The sequence below is a fragment of the Lepidothrix coronata genome, unplaced genomic scaffold (genome assembly GCF_001604755.1).
Source record: "Lepidothrix coronata isolate B3197 unplaced genomic scaffold, Lepidothrix_coronata-1.0 Scaffold69, whole genome shotgun sequence".
NCBI classification, from domain to species: Eukaryota; Metazoa; Chordata; class Aves; order Passeriformes; family Pipridae; genus Lepidothrix; species Lepidothrix coronata.
The window spans coordinates 2,425,277-2,432,191 of NW_016690249.1; the positions used below are offsets into that span (position 1 = coordinate 2,425,277).

At 40.5% G+C, this 6,915-nt stretch overlaps 1 protein-coding gene across 4 annotated transcripts in view; it reads right to left on the minus strand.

Annotated features, from left to right (window-relative positions):
• N4BP2L2 (NEDD4 binding protein 2 like 2) overlaps window positions 1–1,467 on the minus strand; it is a 45,704-nt gene extending 44,237 nt beyond the window's left edge. For 3 of the 4 annotated variants that reach the window (XM_017818565.1, XM_017818563.1, XM_017818566.1), the window contains exons 1-2: window positions 1,364–1,467; window positions 133–275 (exon numbers count right to left, since the gene is read on the minus strand). The gene's annotated coding sequence lies outside the window, so the exon portion shown is untranslated. The remainder of the gene's footprint in view (window positions 1–132; window positions 276–1,363) is intronic. The other variant, XM_017818564.1, reaches the window with a different exon arrangement.
• Between the last annotated feature and the right edge of the window lie 5,448 nt (window positions 1,468–6,915).

Genomic DNA, 6,915 nt, shown 5'->3' on the forward strand with positions numbered 1-6,915 from the left:
GCAAAACCAACAAGAAAACATGTTACTCTAGGAATTTTCTCACCTACTATCCAAAGGGAGAGAAACCTGCCATTCTCATTCTCCAAATGTCTAAACCAAGGAGATTTTACTGTCTGCATTTGACTTTACTACCTGGAATAGAGCACTACTGTCAGATATGGAAGAAACTATCTCTCCTCCTCAGAACTGGTGGAAGGAACACTGTTGGCACAACAGTCTCTCCTCTCAAGATATATGTGTTTTATGCAAACCTCCAGCTTCTCAGTTCCTCCTTTCTGTAAATTAAAAAGGAAGTATGATATTATGTGAATAACTGACTCTATCCCCCACCTATCAAAAAAATATTACTCTGCCTCCACTCAAAAACAGGACTGGGGGAAAAAAACAGCTGTTTTATTAGCTCCTATGTCCTCATCCTCCTCTGGGATGGTGTTTAAGCGAGCCTATTTTCTGATGTGGAACGAAAACAAAACATGTGAACACTTGCTGCACTACAGTATCTCCAGTGATAGAGGATACTGCTCTGTGACTGTCCCACAGAGGTATATGTTTTCTTGCTAATCTCTCACAGACTTTCCTTGACTATCCTTTGGGACAGTGACGCTGTATACAAAAGCATATCCACCTGCATTCTTGGGGAGGACATAGCAAGCACGTAGTGAGAAAACACAGTCTCTGTGACAGTCTTGCCTCTCAAGGGGGCCGGCACAGGTCTTATTATTTCTGTAAAGAACTAGTAAGCACTGAAGTCGAGTCGGCACTGCGATTCACCAGGCTCCCACTTGCCACGCTCAATCACCACTTTAATTGACCTGCCAAACATCCAGAAGGCTCAAGCAACAAACTCAAGGCCCTGAGCTCCACCTGCACGCCACATTCCCCAATGGAAAAAGGAGGCTTATGTGGCAGAACCTACAGACGGGGGAACCTACAGGCTGTGCTTGCGTGACCCCTCCGTGGGTACGGCGGTGACAAAGCGCGTAGGCCTCGCACGGCGCCAGGACACACCTGGAGCCGCGGAAATCAGGAGCTGCTCGCACACCGGGCTGGGAGCGGCGTGACCGAGAAGACGCGGCCGCCAAGAGCCGCCAGCCCCATCCCTCAGGTGTGTCAGCTGCCCGCTCCCCACAGTGTAAAGCGTACCCAACCCCGGCCCCCCAACACTTCCCTCATCCCGGTGCCTGTGTCCTGCAACCTCAGCAGCCGCCGGCCCTGCGCGCTGACACTGCCATCCCCACGCCGCCCCTTTCCCAGCCCGGTCCCCCTTGGCCACACGTCGGTGGCGACGGAGGTCGGGGGAGAAGCGGCTTCCCGGCCCCGCTGAGCAGCAGCCGCCACAACCATACGCGGGCGAGGAACCAACCTCCAGGCAGCGGCTCCCGCCCGTGCCCGGCCGCGGGAGGGGCAGCGCCACCAACCCCCGCTCCCAAAATGGCGCCGCCTCCCGCTGCCCCTTCACCCCGCGCGCGGCGCCGTGGGGGGCGGGACATTCCTCCCCACGCCCCGCCCCCGCCCCGGCGGGAAGTGCCCTGAGGGAGGGAGGGAGCGTGGGCTGGCCCGGATTGTGATGCTTGGGGGGTTGTTCCCTCAGCATCCCGGGAGGATCGGAACGTCTGTTTTGCTTTAAGTGGCATTCTGGTTTTCGTGAGAAAATAACAACGATTTTAGCGAGATTATAAAGTTCCGATGAGGATTTTCCCCAGCGTAAAAGCTGCCCAAGTTTCCTAGACGTGTGTTGTACTAAACGTGGACTTCCAACTTTTCCCTGCTGCATAAATAGGGTGTGTTTTTTTCCATTATGTGACTACATTTTTTTTTCCAACTCGTAGTGTTTTGCAAGGCAAGCCACATTTTTCCTAAAAAACATTGTTCTTACGAAAGTCTTGTAACAGTAATTGCCCAGTTTTCATTAGTGCGCACAACAGCTCCTGTAAGGGATGTCCCCGTTCTAAATACCTGCAATGCTTATTCTTTCACATCACCTGAATGAAATACGAATGTTTGAAAGTGTATAATTTATGAAGTCTCTGAAATTATTTGCTGTAAGTGGTAAAAAGAAAACTGGTTGTTAAAATCCATGCCAGGCATTCCTTCCCGTTACTCCCAGAACCAAAACATTCTTTCCTATGCCAGGTGATGGCCTTGTTTGTTGGAAGGCATGTGTGGAAGGATGTATCCTAGGTAGCACTTTAATTTAGATCAGAAGTGAGCTCTTGAAGTGAATCTCCGGGTTCTCCCCATTTGCCATGCTTTGTGAAGATTAGTGATCTTCCAATTTAAAAGCTCCTGAGATGTGTATTGTGTGAATGCCACAATCAGATACTTTTCCATATTGATTTGCACTTAGCAGCGCTGTCCCAGTTATGCAGACATTGCAGCCAGAGCTGGGAAACCTGTGTGCAGTTTCTAAGGAATAACAGTGGCATAACCTTGTCACCCTGTTCCAGACTGGAAAAACAACGTGTGTATTCTCCTGGAAGATGAGAGCAATCCTGTGTTTAGACATGGCCTTGCTGTGTGTTTGGGACCTGTGTTTTGTACTATGTTGTGGAATCCACAGTCAAAGAGACAAATTTTAATGCCATTTTGAAGTAAAGAAAAATTCAGAAGGAACTGGTCATTTCTGCTGTAAGGTGTCCTTTCAGGGAGGAAAATAGGAATATAAGGAACTGACCTTTGCTACCAAGAAAAATGTAAGTAACACAAGATATGCAAAAGAACATAAATGCAGGTTGGTGTAAGTATAATGCAAGTATTTTGCAAATACAAAGTGCTACACTGCTTTATTCTTCTACCCTTTTTCATGAGATTATCTAAAGATAAGGAGGCTAGTCCTTAATTTTAATATTAAAAGTATTTTGCAACCAAGATTCTTGACTTCTTAGAGAATTCTTTTCTAATTGTAATACTATCAGTTATTTAATCCTAAAGAAAAAACTATTTTCCATCTGAGATACTAATTATGTGCTTCCCTACACAAGCTAAATCCCGAAATACCCAACTTCATCATTTAGAGAGAATAAGTATACTGCACATGGACCTTTTGAAGGTAGTATCTGGAGATCAGAGCTCTCAAGTGCTTCATGTTGTATCTAGTAATTGTCTCAGATGTATTTCATTTGAGGAATTCTCCCAGTACTTGTGTACCTAATTAAATAAGCCACATGTTAGAAGTGGCAGTACCCTAATGTCATTTTTTCAACCTCATTGAGCCTAATAAAATATACTTTCCCTGGTGATGCTATTACAGCTGCTACAGATCCCATATGGGAAGATGTTGTGTTTAGTTGAGACAAGGCTACAAATAGTTCCCCCAGAATCCTCCAGCTGTGCCAGATAGTAAAAGAAGTTCCATTGGAAACATCAGCAGGAGAAGCAGATAGGGTATGTCAAAGTATTGTCCAAAGGGTCAAACATTCTAACAGTAAAAATATTTACAAAGAAGCCTTAACAGATTGTGGGTTTTCTTTGCTTGCAGAGGATTCTGAATTTTTTAACTTCATTTTTTTATATGTTTATAACGGTACTCAGAATTCTACTGTGTACCTCTACTGTATCTCACCCAAATCATGCTTCCTGTAATGTGCATCTATTATTTTGGTAGAACCTTTGAATAGAAGTAAAATAGAAGAGTTTAGTAGTGTGACTGCATGGCTAACAAATCATGAAAAATTATGTCTTCTTGTGTTCCTTGACATTTATGCCATCACCTTCGTATTAGTTCATGAAATGTTGGCTTTAACTGATCTAAGAGAAGAGTCAAAGGAAAAATTTCCACCTTAAACAGTCAGATTTTGATTCAGTTTTCCAAGTGTCTTGTAAGTTTAAGTTGATTTGAACCTTACAGATTGCATCATAATTTGTACGTGTAAGGGAAGTGAATAATGTTCTATGAAAAGAAGTAATTTTGACATTATTTAACTTGAGTGTTTGAACTTGCAAATGGAGTATTTTCTCACAGTAGCTTTTGCATTTGATTTCCTAAATAAAAAAGGAACGATGGCAGCTGTCCACTGATTCCTTTGTGGTTTACTAACGTGACCTGTCCTACCACGTTACCCTACCCAGCGCCTCCTTGCAATTGTTATTGTACTCACAGTGGGTTTGTTTCTACCCACCGTGACTGCCAGTCTGTTCCTTTCCAATATGATCTCGCTTCTTGTCTGGTTCCCGTTATTCCTTTACATTCCATAGCCCTGTATCACTTCCTGCTACTAATGCTGTTCTTTTCCCCCTTCCCTCCCTTTCCATTTGGTTCAGGGTGTTTTCTTCCTTCTGGTTTTTATCACTTTCTTTTTTCCGGCAAAAGACTGATGTGCTGCCTTTATCTTCTCCTGCAAAGTCTGGAACACAGCAGCACAATGGCATCCATTTCCTCAGGGAAAACTACTGAGAATACATACATTCTCTCCAGAGAATGTCAGCTGTTATGGCAGCAGGAAGAGGACTATTTTTCAGATTTCTCAGAAGCACTGGGTATTTTTAATAAAAGCATCATGCTATTCTTTTCTGTATGGAAAAGTTTTCCTTTAATATGCATATGGAAACATTTTAGATGAAACTTTCCAAAATATCTCAGCATAAAGAAGGTAGCTGTCATGAAAAATATTAACTCAAAAATTAAATGTTTGTTAGCAAAACAATAAGTGCCTGTGTTCTGCCTTTTAATAGAAAAGATTAGGCAAAATTTAATATAGAAATGAGGAGACTCCATCTGTAATAACAAGGGGAAAAAATAAATATCCAGTGGGAACTACTTGAAATTGGCTTTAATATTTAAGGGCTAATGTGGAATGATAACTCAACCATTTAGATCTTGTGCCTGAATCTTGTTATCAGACTTGACATAACAGAGGACTCCTCCTCATAAAACTGTTCTTCTAATAACACTTTAATAAAGCATGTATTGGAGTTCAAGAGGACTAGTTACAGACTTAAATTTAATCACGCCTCTCTCTAAAGGGTAATGACCTTGGGTGGTAATTTGTCTTGTCACTCTACTAAATTATGTTTGAAAAAGTGAGACTTCAAGATGACTTAAGAAATACCGTTGCATAATTCTTTGAATTTAAACGAAACTATATCTAGAGAGAAATTCTGGAGAACTTTAAGAGAACTGGTTTACTCAATAAACTAGGAATGTTGCTTGCCAGATTGTTTTTCTGAAACTTTTACATGGCAAAGAGGAATACTGGTCACATCAAAGTTTCAGAGGTAAAAACCCAGTAAGTTTTTTACTTATTAATTGCCACAGATAATGTGGAGGTTTTTATTTTCAAATTTCAACTTGAGAATTAACTTATGAATTACAGTTTTGATAAAGTTATATCTTTTTACCAAAAAAAAAAATAAAAAATCCTGGTAGCCTGCTGGTTATGTGATATAGGAGCATTTTTTTAATATATGCAACAGATTTTAGTAAGTGATGTTTAAGACATGGATAGATTTGATTTCTTTTGACTATGATATAACTAATTTGCCATTTAAATATTATTATTTGATTCTCTTCCAGTACTGCATGAATCCTTTTGGAGACAAAAATAACAGGGAAAAAATAAAAGAAACACTAATTAGTTTATTTTGGAGGTTCTCGAAACCTTTCATTTGATGGTTTTTAGCTGAAATCATCATGATACTTAGTTTTTGGGGTTTTTTTTGACAGTAAAGCACCTGTTCTGTGAGTTACATTATAACAAAACAGAACTAAAAGAATGGTGACATTTAACCTTTAAGACAGAGTGCTTTAGAAAAGGTAACAACTGCTGGCCCACGACAAAGCTGAGCTTATGGGTTGTGAAAGCCAACCAAGAAAACACAATTATGAACAATTCATGTATTTCAAAGTAGAGCATGGAGAATTTCTAGGAAGCTGACACTTAAGGTGAAGGTCCAGTAACTGCTTACTCTGCAAGACTCTCTAAATAGCATCTCAAATTTACATAAAAATGAAGGAGACTGAGTGTAATGCCTTCAGTAGACTGAAATTCAATGGGACATTAAAATAAGTAGCTCTAAATAGAGGGCACACAGTGGAATGGTAAAAGCAAAAAGTGTGAGTAGCAGAAAGAAATGAAGCATTGTGTGTAATTCCTGAACACAAGAACAAATTATATAGAGCAACTGAAAAATACTCAGCATTTTACGCCACACAATATGTTTAAGTATTTAATGCTTAATATACTAATGTTTGAGTGAGAGGATGAAATATTACAAAAGTTTAATGCAACGTGCTTAGTTATGGCAGTGTTGACATCCCCACTGTTTCATGGAATACTTCTTCATTTTAACTACTCAGTTATTACCTGAAATTACTTTTATTTGATTACTAGAAGGCAAACAACTGAAATGCTCACTTTTCAGATACAATTTACAGTAGCTTAATTTCTTAATTTTTTTTCCCCATTTTGTCAAACTAACAGCATTGCTTAAAAATATTTAAGTTATGTAGTCTCTCCCACCTCCTATCCTACATCTCAATTAGGGATGGAGAGCATTTAAATCAAATAAAGGTAACTCAGAGGAGAAACTAATACAATTCATTGACAAACTGAGCTAATCACCAGGGAAAGAAAGACTGCTGGTACAGACTCCCAAAATACTAATCTGCTACTGTCATACTTGTCTTCAAGGCAAGAAGGGAAGAACACATTTTTTTACCCTGACTACTGTGACTTTTTAGACACTGGCTACCATCAGTTGTATTAGTGTTGAGCTGTAGGAATACACTGTGCAAATAAGACAATGGTCAGCAAGAAGATTCGATGACATTTAGCAACAAAATAGCTGTTAAGTCATACCAGAATGAAAAAAACCCCACAACCTGACAAAAACTAACAAGAAAAAATGCCCTACAAAACCCCGACAACAATCCTGTATTAGAGGCTGTAAAGGTTTGTGTATTAATGCTCTCCAGCT